The 13,761-nt window shown below is 39.1% G+C and overlaps 1 pseudogene; it reads right to left on the bottom strand.

Moving 5' to 3' along the window:
- Nucleotides 1–3,944, bottom strand: part of LOC102248750 — a 24,629-nt pseudogene extending 20,685 nt beyond the window's left edge.
- Between the last annotated feature and the right edge of the window lie 9,817 nt (nucleotides 3,945–13,761).

Below are 13,761 nucleotides of genomic sequence, written 5' to 3' on the forward strand. Positions count from 1 at the left end.
CAATTAACTTTTATACACCATTAACTCACTAATACCATACTTTTTAAATCTTGTATTCCATTTTAGTTCTGTAGATAGCCTGGATTGTTTTTGCTTAAAGTTTTACATACAGTTGCAGTCAGATTCCAGCTGGGGCTGAGTGATCAGAAGACTTTTGGGCTCTGATGGCTCCCTCCCATGGACGAGAAGACTGATGCTAGTTGTTAGCAGGGAGCTCAGCTGAGGTTGTAGAATAGAGTGCCTCTCATAGCCTCTTCATGTAGCTTGCAAGGCCTTCTCACTGCACGGCATCTGGAGCTCAAGAGGGAAGTGTCTGAAGACCAAGCATTTCATGAAGCCCAGGCAGAAGCTCCAAGGCTTTTTAATGAACTAGCCTTGGGTGTTCAAGAATGTTACGCCCACCATGGTCCATTGGTCAAACAACTCACCAAGTCCAGCCCAGATTCCAGAGAAGGGTAATTAGACATGATCTTTCGATGGGGGCAGTGACATGGTCAGTCACCTTATAGAAGAATATGTGGCATGGGAGGTATTTTGGAAAATATATTCTGCCAAATCCATATTTATTCTTTAAAAAGGAATGAGTCATATATTTTATTCTAAAAATTTTCTGGTCAAAGTGCTCTTAGGCCCTTGGAGGATAAGGGTCAGATTTCTTAGAGACCTTAAAAATGTGGGGAAATGAAATTCAGTTAGAGGCAGAGACCAGGCTATATGTACACAGAGGACAACGGAGAGATGTATAGGAGAAAGGGCATTGGGTTAGGAATTAGGAGTTGGGAGTTCTAATCCCTATACCCTGGAGATCTTTCTTATAAATTTAAATAAACCACTTAATCTCTAGACCTCATACTTCTTGTCTATAAAATGACAGTTAAATTTGACCAGTACTTTTCTATCCTGGCTGCATGTTCGAATCATGTGAGAAGCACTGAAAAAGATATAATCCCTTACAACCTCCTTAAATAAATTAGGTTGATGCCAGGATTCTTTTCTTTTTCTCCTTAATAAATCAGGGCTGAGAAACACCAGATTGAATCTGTAATACTTTGTCAACCACACTCAGCTTTATTCAGAGCATCAATTATGAACCTTGATAGAATCACTGGCAATATGTTTGTTAAAGAAAAATCTGGGGTAGGGCACAGTAATTGATATTTTCAAAAAGCTCCCCAAATTACTTCAATATAAGCCAGGGTTGATAACTTCTGTTTCAGAGAGGTAATTTTAAAACTTTAGCAGGCACCAGAACATATTGTAAATTATATGTATTTTCAGTTTTCTTTGTATTATGATGTTTTGATGTCTTAAAAGCCTTTCTGGCTGGGGAGAGACTGACATTCCCAGAGCCAGCTAATGCCTAACAATAACTTCATATGCAAACCAACCAAGTCAGAGTTTTTGCCCCCAACTACCTCCTTATCTAACTCTCACACACCAAGCCAGTATTTCCTCTGTCCCCAATCACCCCAGGGCCAGGTACCAGGTGACTAGAGACCACAACTTTAGCTCAAAGCCCACCAGAATCATTCAAACTAGCCCATCCTACACTGTTGGCTCAGCACCATCTTGACTTTCCCTGGAAACCCCAATAAAGGCTCTAAAACCTTCCACTCTCTTCTGTCTTCTGCCTCCTGGCCACCTAGTGTTCCCACCTGTGGCCCTGCGTGGCATGAGGTGCTCTCTCTAGGGCAGTGGTTCTCAACCTTGGCTGCACATTAGAATCACCTGGGAATCTTTTTAAAATCCTGATTTCTGGGCCTCATCCTCTGGAACTTCTGTTTCTTTGTTACTAATGTTGTGGCCCCACCCCATAACAAAGAAACGGAATTTCCGGAGGATGAGGCCCAGAAATCAGGATTTTAAAAAGATTCCCAGGTGCAGACAAGGTTGAGAACCACTGCTCTAGGGCCTGTAAGTTTAAGGAACATCTTCTAAACCTCGTTCTCTTCTCATTTTCGGGCCACAACAACTTATACCATACCATTCCATACCATACCATACCATTCCATACCCAACAAAGATTACTTGAAGGGCTTTTTTAAAACACAGATTTCTAGGTGCCACCCACAGAGTTTCTGATTCATTTTGCCTGAAATAGTCTTGGAAATATGCATTTCTAACATGTTCCTAGGTGGTGCTGCTGCTGGTCTGTCCAGTTTTTTCAGCACCATTTATTGAAGAGACTGTTTTTTACCTCATTTGCCTGTTTTATAATAGATTAGTTGACCATATTCATAGGGGTTTATTTCTGGGCTCTCTATTCTGTTCCATTGGTTGATGTGTCTTTTTATGCCAGCACCATGCTGTTTTGATTACTATAGCCTTATAGTATAGATTGATACCAGTAGCATGAAACCTCTAATTTTGTTATTTTTTTCTCAAGATTGTTTTGGCTATTTGGCGTCTTTTATGGCTCTATGTAAATTTGTTCTTGTTCTGTGAAAAGTGCCATTAGTATTTTGATAGGTATTGCATTGAGCCTGAAGATTGCTTTGGATTGTATAGATATTTTAACAATGTTAATTCTTCCAACTCGTGAGCATGATATATCCTTCTATTTATTTATATTTTTTAAAAGTTCTTCCTTCAATGTCTTATTGTTTTTGGAATATGTCTTTTACCTGCTTGGTTAAATTTATTTCTAGATTTTTATTATTTTTTAATGCATTTGCAAATGGGATTGTTGAGGTATGTTCCCCCTGTTCCCATTTTTCTGAGATTTTTATTATTAATGGGTGTTGGATTTTGTCAAATGCTTTTTCTTCATTTATTGATATGATCATATAATTTCCATCCTCCATTTTGCTTATGTGGAATATCATGTTAATGGTTTTATGGATATGGAACCAACCTTGCATCCCAGGAATAAATTCCACTTGATTATGGTATATGCTCTTTTGAACATGTTGCTGAATTCAGTTTGCTAATCTTTTGTTGAGGATTTTTGCATTTGTGTCCAACAGGGATATTCTCCTATACTTTTCTTTTTTTGGAATGTATTTGCTTGTTTGGGTATCAGGGTAATGCTGGCCTTATAAAATGAGTTTGGGAGCCTTCCTTCCTCCTCAATGTTTTGGAATAGTTTTGAGAAGGGTAGGTATTAATTTTTCTATGAATGGTATGGGCTATCTTTATGTGTATATATATGAAGAAATGTAAAGATAATTGGAATTATTTAGCCTGTAGAGAAAGGGTTTCTCGACATCAGGTCTATTGATATTTCAGGCTATATAATTCTTTGTTGTGGGGGAGAGGAGGAGAGGGAAAAGGAGAGGAGGGAGGTGTTCTCCTGTGCATGTAAAATCTGTAGTGGCATCCCTGGCCTCTACCCTCTAGATGCCAGGAGTACCCTCCCACAATCCCCAGTTATGATAACCAAATGCCCCATTAAGATTCACTACTGTAAAAGCAGTTACAGTCTTCCATTAAGTAATTGAAAATAAATGATCAACTTAATGGGCACCTATTTTTCAACTCTACTCTACAAAACAGTAATAAACACTATTCACAACTTTAAGAAGGAAGTAATAGCCCTATATTTAGTACTTGAAATAGCTTATCAGATGCTGCCCTTTGAACAGGATGTTAGCATTGGAAGTCCTAGCTCCTAGGAACCCCTCTCCTCTTCATTTTTGTTTTCTGTAGAACCTGGAGATGGGGGTCATTCTACATTTGTTGGCAATGAAAGGAACTGACATTTGTTGGGTGTCTGTTTGTGTAAGTCAGATGTCTTACACGTTTACATTGCAACATCTTCTCAGTTTACCCTGTAAGATGGCTGACCCCACATCACAGATGAAGCAGCTGAAACCAAAGGTATGCGGAAACTTTCCCATTATCACAGAGCTAGCAAATGCAGAGGCGGGTTCAGCTCCAGGTGTTTGCACTCTTTCCACCACTCCACGCTTACTACTGGGCTTGATTACTTCTAAACCCTTCATTTGCAATTTGATTTTCTAGTGTCTTTGAAAAGTGTTTCTAAATGAGGGAAGTGGAAACATAATTGTTAGCTGAGTAGTCTATTACAGTTGAGTTCTGGTTAGTAAGTTTTCAAGATTAGAAGCATTTGGAGTAGACTCCCTCCACCTTCTTGCTTGTCTCCAAGTACAGAAAGAGAACCTACAAAACACTAGAGCATCCTGTCCTGGCAGCAGAGCCAAACTCAAGGCTCCCATCAGAATCCATGTTCACTAGAGGCCCAGAGACGACAGTTGGAGTCCATTAGATTCAAACATTCTGCAATTCCATCTAGTTCTCCAGGTGGGTTTTTCAATGTATTGGTTAATTATATTGCACAATGACCCATCTACTGTAAAAGATACATTGATTAACGGCAAAATTAAATTAGAGGTATCTCATTATGTTGTAAATGTTATTATCTGTCTCAGTTCACTGTAAAAGGACAGAGCAAAGTAGCTTAAAATTGTCCTTCAGTCATGGGAGAATGACATAAATGGCTAAGTAAATCACTGAATGTAGCTTATGGGGTCTGGAATGCAACTAAAAATAGGCTGAATGTTTCTTGACTGGAACTGAAATCAAGGCAACCACAGTGTTGCACAACGCTGTTCTAGGAGTGGCACTTGTACAAAAGGCAATGAGAAAATTAAAGGTAACTAACAATTGCTAGTTGTCACTTATTAATTGAGCATGACTTGTCAATGAAGCAAATTTCCTTAATAAAGTTAGTTATTTAAGAATAACCTTATATATTTTCAAAGTTTAGAAAGACCTATAGATAACTTTTTAGTCAGGATGAAAAGAACAAAACTGAGATGAGTAGAACTCTAATGTGTGGGTGATAAGTTCTCATGTAATAAGAATAGTTTTCAGCATTTGGCAAATCATTTCATTTATTGGAAATTTCAAGAAGAATAATGTTCTGTATTGCCACATGTGTTTCAGTGACAAAGTAGCACATCAGCAGATTCTGACAACACTGACCTTTTGTTCCTAATCTCATGGTTAGATTTTTTAAAAAACAAAAACAAACAAACAAGGAATTTGTGGATTTCTAACCTTCATGAGGGGCCACTGGTTTTCTAAGGAACTCAAAAACCACATCGTAGGATGTAGCATTAAAGATACTCATTAGATGATTCAGTCAAAAAAGACATTTCAAGGAACATGAGAATCATCTTCAAATATTTGAATAAATTGCAGGTGGAAGACAGATTAAATTTTTATAAGTAGCAAAGGAGTACATAATTGGTATATTGGGTGGAAGTTACGTGGAGACAGATTTGGACGTCACTAGAGGGCAGAACACTAGGCTGTTTCAAAAATAGAATAGGCTGCATGATGTAATAGTGAGTTTGTAGGTACAGCAAGTTTATCTGTATTTGTTCATTCATTCATTTATTCATTCACTCAACAAATGATTACAAGTAACTACTATATGCCAGGCACTGGTCTAAATTTTAGGACTATAGCTACAGACAAGAAAGACAAGGTTCCTGATCTCAAGAAAATGTATGCTGTGCAGTTGGGTTGACAAACTTTTTCTGCATAGGGCCTGATGGAAAACATTATAGGCTTTGAAGGCCACATGGTCTTTGCTGCAACTACTGAACTCTGCCATTGTTTTGCAAAAGCATCCATTGGCAAACTATGGCCTGTTGGTCAAATCTTGCCCACTACCTACTTTTATAAATCAAATTACAGTGGGGCCTTGACTTACGAGTTTAATTCATTCCGTGATGGAGCTCATAACTCAAATTACTCGTATGTCAAATCTTAAAGTGAACGAGTGAGACACGTGATGCTGGGCTGATGTTGTGGTGTTCACTGTGACGTTCGCTGCGCCAACTAGCGGTGGGGTATCTGAAGCTGGCTCGTAACCCGAATTTTAGCTTGCAACTCAAAGCAAAAAATCGGCTGAGAGACGGCTTGTATCTCGAAAAACTCGTTAGTCGGGACACTCGTAAGTCAAGGCCTCACTGTATGTTGGAACATAGCCACACATTCATTTTATATTGCCTATAGATATCTGCCTTTAACAGCAGAGGTGAGTACTTGTGACAGAGATGGTAAACCCCATAAAAGCTAAACTATTTTTCATCTTTTTTTTTTTAATTTTATTGATATTTTACAGAGAGGAAGAGAGAGGGATAAAGAGTTAGAAACATCGATGAGAGAGAAACATCGACCAGCTGCCTCCTGCACATCTCCTACTGGGGGTGTGCCTGCAACCAACGTACATGCCCTTGACCGGAATCGAACCCGGGACCTTTCAGTCCGCAGGCCGACGCTCTATCCACTGAGCCAAACGGGTTTCGGCAACTATTTTTCATCTTACCCTTTACAGAAAATGGTTGCTGATCCCTGCCATAGAAAAGATATAAATAAATGATTATGGCTGTGTTTTAATAAGACTTTATTTATGGACACCGAAATCTAATTTTATATATTTTTTGCATTAGAAAATATTCTTTAAAATTTTTTTCAATTACTTAAAACTGTAAAAAATAGTCTTAGCTTATAGGTCATACTAAAACGGAGGTGGGTTGGATTTGGCCTGTGGGTCATAGTTTGCTAATCCTTGTTCTAAAGTATTTTAGTGAATTCACAAATCTTGAATAGTTCTATTTTCACTGGTGAGAGTCTACTTGTAATTTCATTTATACTGATAATGACAAATTTCACCATTATGCTAAATAACAAAATGTCTGTTGTTGATCAGAGAAAGAGGTCACCAAAGTTCTTATAGCAGTTATTTCTGGAATGTGGGGCTTTTTTGAAAAAATTCTAGCTGCTTCCCCTTCTCCCTGCTACCACTTCACTGTGAAATCCTGATTGGAACATCTGAATGCACCAGGGTTGTATTTTAGCCTACGTAATACATAATATCACACTGGCTATGCTGAAGTATGTTAAATTACAGGCATAATAGCACTTTAATATGCAGAGACATTGAACACTTTTCTGCCTCAGTGCTCCCTTTATGGGCTTTTGGGCATACTTTGCATAATTACAAAGGCCATCTATCTGGGAGACTAGTTAGAAGTTGGCTGTAATTTTTCTCCCGCCCTCACTCCAAATAGCAATTTTCCCTTCATGTCATACATCAAAACAAACTACTTGTGGTCAAATGGAAAAACAGTAAAAGTATTTTTCTAGGTGTTTGACGTGACTTGTGAGTTCAATTGTAAGTGGTTGACCTAATAACCACTTTTAGGTACCACCTGAATATGTTATTCTGAAATAATTTCATTTTTTTCCTAGGAGACATTTTTCTTTTTGACAAATATACTAACTCTATGTTAAAGTTTTTTTGAGGCAAGCTAGAAAACATCCTTTAATCCTGTTGCTATTGATCTCCTTCCCTTGAGCCATCTCTCTTAACAGAACCATCTCTGTTAAAAGACAGATCGTAGGTCCCTTCTGTTTTTAGACCTTTTTCCTGCTTCTTATTACATTAGTACATTTAATCTGAAAACTGACATTGCTTTTGAGTAATAAAATCAACCCCGACCTCCCACCATTTGATAGATTAAGCATGTCTTTTTTCATTGTGGGCTTATTTTGCCAATGGATGGGCTAGTGTTGCTTTGGGGGAGTTGAAGCCAATAGCTGTCTGGCTATGAGAGCAAATGCCATGGCTTATTACTGGAAATTCCCAATGAGGGGCCGCTGGGACTCAAAATGAAACCTTGGCGGTGAGCTAATCATTGGGATGACCTTACACTAAATCATTCAGAGCAGCATTGTCCTCAAACATAAAAAGTGACATTGTCTTGGCCAGTTTATTTGAGTTGTTTATTTGCTTTGAAATTAAAAGATATCTGTATTTTGTGAAATAAAGGATAGGCTTGGGTTTCCATTGACTTCGAGCACTGATTGCTTGCCATTCTCTGCCCAGAAGCTTGCTAGAGAATAATCAAATCATCTTGACTAAAAGGAGGATTGCTTTATTTGTCCACACCCTTATCCAACACTCCTTCACAGTAAGGTTCTTTTTAATTTTTACTGAAAAAGTGAGATTTTATTGGTAAAAGTTTATTAGTGTGGGTTCTATCCATAAAGAATACAAACAAATTTAGTGCTCCTCTAAAATACTAACACCACTTTCTCCAAAAAGAGATATTTTATTTTGAAAGTAAAAAGATGACTTCTGTTTTGGGGGCATAGACACAAATCCTCTGAAATTGATGTTGATTCTGGGGCATGAACAAATACAAGGACAGTGATGTCATAATTTGTAAAACAGTGATTACAGTTATTTCATTCACTATAATCTGCAATACACAGCCTCAGTTCCCTTGACCCACTATTGCAAGGTTATATACTTTGACCAAATCCAAACTCTGATTAAATACAACTCCCTGTTGTGTTTACAATGACTCTGCCTGGGCCTAAGCAGCTGATTATGGGTGGGGAAAAGCACATAATTGTGAGAATGGTGTCATCTTCATTTCATTGCACTAACCTCAGGTTGGCCCTTAGTACTGTTAGCAACTCCACTTCACTTGTCTCTTTTGTTCACCTTTCTCCTCTTTCAGACTATTTTCGTACACCCAGGGAGTCACTGAGAAGTGCTTATAATTGTGAGCAGTGTGGATTAAGGTTAAGTGAGTGGACATAAATCACCACAGCTGGTTTAGAGGGCTCAAGACACACAATCAAATGCAGTATCAAAATTTTTAGTTAGTCAGTATCTAGCCTTTAAAAAAAACTCAGTCCTGGCCAGTGTGGTTCAGTTGGTTGAGCGTTGTCCCACACACAGATAGGTCACTGGTTTGATTCCTGGTCAGGGCACATGCTGGGTTGCGGGCTTGATCCCCAGTACCAGAGGCAGATGATTGATATTTCTCTTTGATGTTTCTCTCTCTCTTTCCCTCTTCCTTCCTCTCTCTCTAAAATCCATAAAAACATTTTTAAAAAATCTCAGAGACCAAATTCTTCAAAAGATAATTGTGCATAAAGATTGTCTTGGAAAAAAATAGTAATAAAAGAGACTATAGAAAATTTGCAGAATACCCCTTTAGAGTAAGATAAAAAAGACAGCTGCCAGCTCCAAAATTTAATAAATAATTTCAGTATAGAAGTTTTGCAATGTAATATTTTTATTATTGTTTATAAAAATTCCAAAAATAAAGCAAAGTTTTAATTTTTAGGAAAAAAACACTTTTGAGATAATGTAATAATTTTACTCCTACTTCTTTCAAAATTAAGCTAACTCCTCTGTCATCGCCTTGTATTATCTAGTGTTGAAATTTTACAGCATGTATTAATTTGGATCATATCTATCCCCAATTTCTCTCTGTATGAAATCTGGCTTATTTGTTCAGACCTACCTTAAATGATACCTCTTTTACTAAAGATTTTTCTAAACTTCAGTCAGAAACAATCATTCCCTACTTGGTAGAATTTTACCCATATTTTCATTTCATCATCGTATAAAGAGAAGTATTTAAAAACAAATTTTATTAATAAAATTATAGGAGATCTCTACATTTTAAATGCTCTTAGCAATATGGCATATTTGTAAATGTTGAAATAGCTACACTAAATATGAAGTATGAAATGTTAAATAATTATCTGAGCCTCATTCCCCCTTAACGGATGTACATAAAGGTTGGATAAGGTGTTCTGAATCCTTTTCAAAGAAATTAATGACTTAATGGGGGTTGAGCGTTCATAGGAATCTTTAAATCTAATTATTATTCTTTAAAACTAGTATCCAACTAAGAGTAATATTTCCGAATGAGTATCTTTAGGCCGGGTTTTCCCCAACTGTTGCAGAGTGAAAACTGAAAATAATCAGTTGTCAGTTATTTTTAAATAATATATGTTTGTTGCTAGATCTCATGATAATCCATTGTAATAACCTGGTTATTATTTAACAGAAAAGGAGTAAAGGGAAGACTAGATAATATAGACATACCATTTATACAGCTTTGCTAGAAAGCTGTAATTTAACCTTTTACTTTAATTTCTCTAATTTTCTTGCAGTTTAAGTACCTCTTTTACCATTTCAAATACATCTAAAAAATACCATGTCATTTAGTAGTATTTTTAATTTAATGTTTAATTTTTGATCCTTTGAACTAAGAAGTTATATGATAATGATAGCATTGTAATAACCTGGTTATTATTTAACAGAAAAGGAGTAAAGTGAAGACTAGATAATATAGACATGCCATTTATACAGCTGTGCTAGAAAGCTATAATTTAACCCTCTCCAAGTCTGTTCCCCACTGATTGATGGGGAAAAAGAAGGGATTGGACAAAGGCAATTTGGATGCATGCCCAGTAAGGTCTGAGTGACGTGGGAAGGTGCTTATCTGTCAGTCACACCTGGGAATAAGTCAGTGGCCAAAATAGGTGGGGCCACTGCAAGAGTGTGAAACCTAAATATTTAAACTCCTGGACAAAGGATCTCTCTCTCTCTCTCTCTCTCTCTCTCTCACTCTCTCTCTCTCTCCTTATGGTTTTCCTGTTGCAGGAGGTGTGCTATATCTTCTTTATCCAGTCATCCATTGAAAGACACGTGGGTTGCTTCCATGTCTTGTTTACCATTTATAATGCTGCAATGACCATAGGAGTATGTATATCTTTACAAATAAATGTTTTCAAAATACCCAGAAGGGGTATTGCTAGGTCTTATGTAGCTCTATACTTAAGTTTTTGAGGAACTTTCATACTGTTTTCATAGTGGTTGTACCAGTTTATGTTCCCACCAGCAGTGAATGAGGCTTCTTTTTTCTCCACAACCTCTCCAACACTTATTTCTTCTCTTGTTGATAATAGCCATTCTAACAGGTGTGATGTGGTACCTCACTGTGATTTTGATTTGCATTTTCCTCATAGCTAGTGAAGTCAAGTATCTTTTCTGTTGGCCATTTGTTTTGGGAAAAGTGACTGTTCAGGTCCTCTGCTCATTTTTAATTGGATTATTTTTGTTGTTGTTGAGTTGTGTAAGTTCTTTATATATTTTGGATATTAGCTCCTTATCAGGGGTATTGTTTGCAAATATATTCTCCCATTCAGTTGGCTGCCTTTTTGTTTTGTTGATGGTTTCTTTTACTGTGCAGAAGCTTTTTAGTTTGATATAGTCCCATTCATTTATTTTCTTTTACTTTCCTTGCCTTTGGGGTCAAATTCATAAAATCCTCCTGAGATCCAGGTCTATAAGTTTAGTACCTATGTTTTCTTGTATGTTTTTAATAGTCTCACATCTTATATTTAGGTCTTTGATCCATTTTTGAGTTAATTTTTGTGTATGGTGTCAAATAGCAGTTTAGTCATTCTTTAGCATGTGGCTTTTCAATTTTCCCAGCACCGCATATTTTAAAAAAAAATTTTGATAGCATGTTTTCATTTTAAGGACACCTTTATTGTTTGAAATAATAATCTAAGTAAAAATTTTAAGAATAACAATGAAAACAACTGAACCAACATGAATCGGGACATAAATACTAAGAGTCAAGGCTGTGTGGTCAGAATTCCAGTTGAGTAGAAAAAAAAAATCACAGAAATGGTTGGGCAGAATAAAATGGGCAAGAGAAGAAAGAGCCTATATCAGAGACAACCTTAGATTGCCCAGTGAGGAAACTGTCATGAACATCTTTCTAGGACAGAGACCACTCTCAGAACATCCGTTTTCAAATAGGAGCACGGAAGTGGTGGAATACAGGCTCCCGTTGTCAGGGAGTATGCTCTGTTCACCACACCAGCACAGTTCTTAGGACATAGTTGGTACTATATAAATGTTTCTTCAAAGTCAGACATAGGACATGCCACCTAACAATGTTGACACTAACCAATGCCTGACCACTTTGCTCAAAAAGAAGATTTTGTTTGCCCTTGTTCTGGGGTAAGGCTGGGCTGGCTGCTGTGGGAGTTTGTAGAAGGATGGCATTCAGTCACATTGCTTATTCATAGGTCTTTAACTGATCTTCTGCTTCAAGTCCCCACACTTGGGATCACACTGTGCAGTTGTTGGGGTTCCTGCTGCGACTTCTCAGAGCAACAGCTCTGCAGAGCTGTGTGTAGTGAATGGCGCGGCTTCAGGGTGCAGTGCCTGACTGGCAGAAATACTTCAATGCCACATCCTATTAAGCATAGTTTCTAAGCAATGTTGTTGAAATTGCTCCAGGAGCCAGACGGGATGTCTTCAGCCAACTAAAACCTCCATCTCCAGGCCTCAGCCAACTGGGGCATTGCCCTGGGCCTGGCAGCATGGATACTTCTTAGTCAGGGAACTCAACCATGTGAAGCCGTGCACATACTGACAATCAGCATCTTTGATTTCCAATGCAGAATGAGGAGTATATCGCCCCTGTTCCATATCCTAAGACTATTTTTTCATGTATAGAGATTCTCTGACTATCCCTTGAGCCTGATTTCACTTCGTATAATGCTGGGCCAAGAAATACTGGGTAAGAAGCCTGGCCCCCTATCCAACATGGTGCTCTCAGAGGCAGTTGCAGCAGTCTGGGATTGGAGATGCTATAGGAAGTTGGCCACTTTCAAGCTCTCACACACCTTCACTCTGGTGCAGACCCATGGCTTCAGTAACTTTAATTTAGCTTATCCTTTTCTGTTTTAAAAGTTGTAAAAGAGCTTGATTTCCTTTCAGACTGCTTTTCAATATTCCCAGCACCATTTATTGAAAAGGCTTTCTTTTCTCCACTGTATGTTTTTGGATCCCTTGTTGAAAATTATTAGCCTGTATATATGTGGGGTTTTTTCCTGGGCTCTCAATTACTGTCAGTGGGGTATGCAAGTCCCTTGTAATTGTACTAGAGGCCCAGTGCACAAACTCGTGCACAGGTGGGGTCTGGCCGACCTGGCCCCAATTGGGGCGGATTGGGGCTGGGCCTATAGGGAGGAGGAGATGGTGGGAGGTTGGCTGGCCGGCCCATGCTGATTGGGGCCCAATCAGGGCTGGGCCAGCTGGGGGGAGGGGCTGTGGGCAGTGGACCAGCTAGCCCTGCCCAATTGGTTGGGAGGGCGATCAGGGGCGGAACTGGCTGGGGGAGGGGTTGTGGGCCAATCAGGGGCCATGGGGAGGGGCTGTGGGTGGTGGGCCGGCAGGCCTTGCCCCCAAATTGGGTGGGGGGTTCGATCAGGAGCCAGTGGCCTGGCGGAGAGGCCATGGGTGGTTGGCTGGCAGGCCCTGCCCCTGATTGGAGTGGGGGGGCTGATCGGGGGTGCAGCTGGATAGGGGAGGGGCTGCAGGCGGTTGGCTGTTGGCTTTGCCTCTGATCAGGGTGGGGGGCCAATCTGGAGTAGGGCCAGGCTGGGGGAGGGGCTACAGGAGGTTGGCCAGCCGCCCTGCCCTCAATCAAGGTGGGAGAGGTCCATTAGGTGTGGGGTGGCTGGGGGGAGGGGCCATGGGAGTTTGGCCACTGGACCACCCCTAGATCGGGCTGGTTCGCTGGCCACAGTGGGCATCATTGCAACCGGTCACTGACTTTTTATATATATAGATTTTTGTCAGTTTTCCATTTTAGTTATTAATAATTAGTTATTAGTAATTGCTTTATATATTTTGGTATTCCCAGGTTGGGTGCATATATATTAATGTGTTATGTCTTTGTGATATATTGTCCCTTTTATCATTATAAAGTGTCTGTCTTTGTCTCTTGTTACTTTTATTTATTTATTTATTTTTAATAAATCTTTATTGTTCAGATTATTATAGATGTTCCTCTTTTCCCCCCATAGCTCCCCTCCACCTGGTTCCCACCCCACCCCATGCCCTTACCCCCCCTCCACTGTCCTCATCCATAGGTGTAAGATTTTTGTCCA

This window comes from Myotis brandtii, unplaced genomic scaffold (assembly GCF_000412655.1).
Source record: "Myotis brandtii unplaced genomic scaffold, ASM41265v1 scaffold352, whole genome shotgun sequence".
Classification (NCBI taxonomy): Eukaryota; Metazoa; Chordata; class Mammalia; order Chiroptera; family Vespertilionidae; genus Myotis; species Myotis brandtii.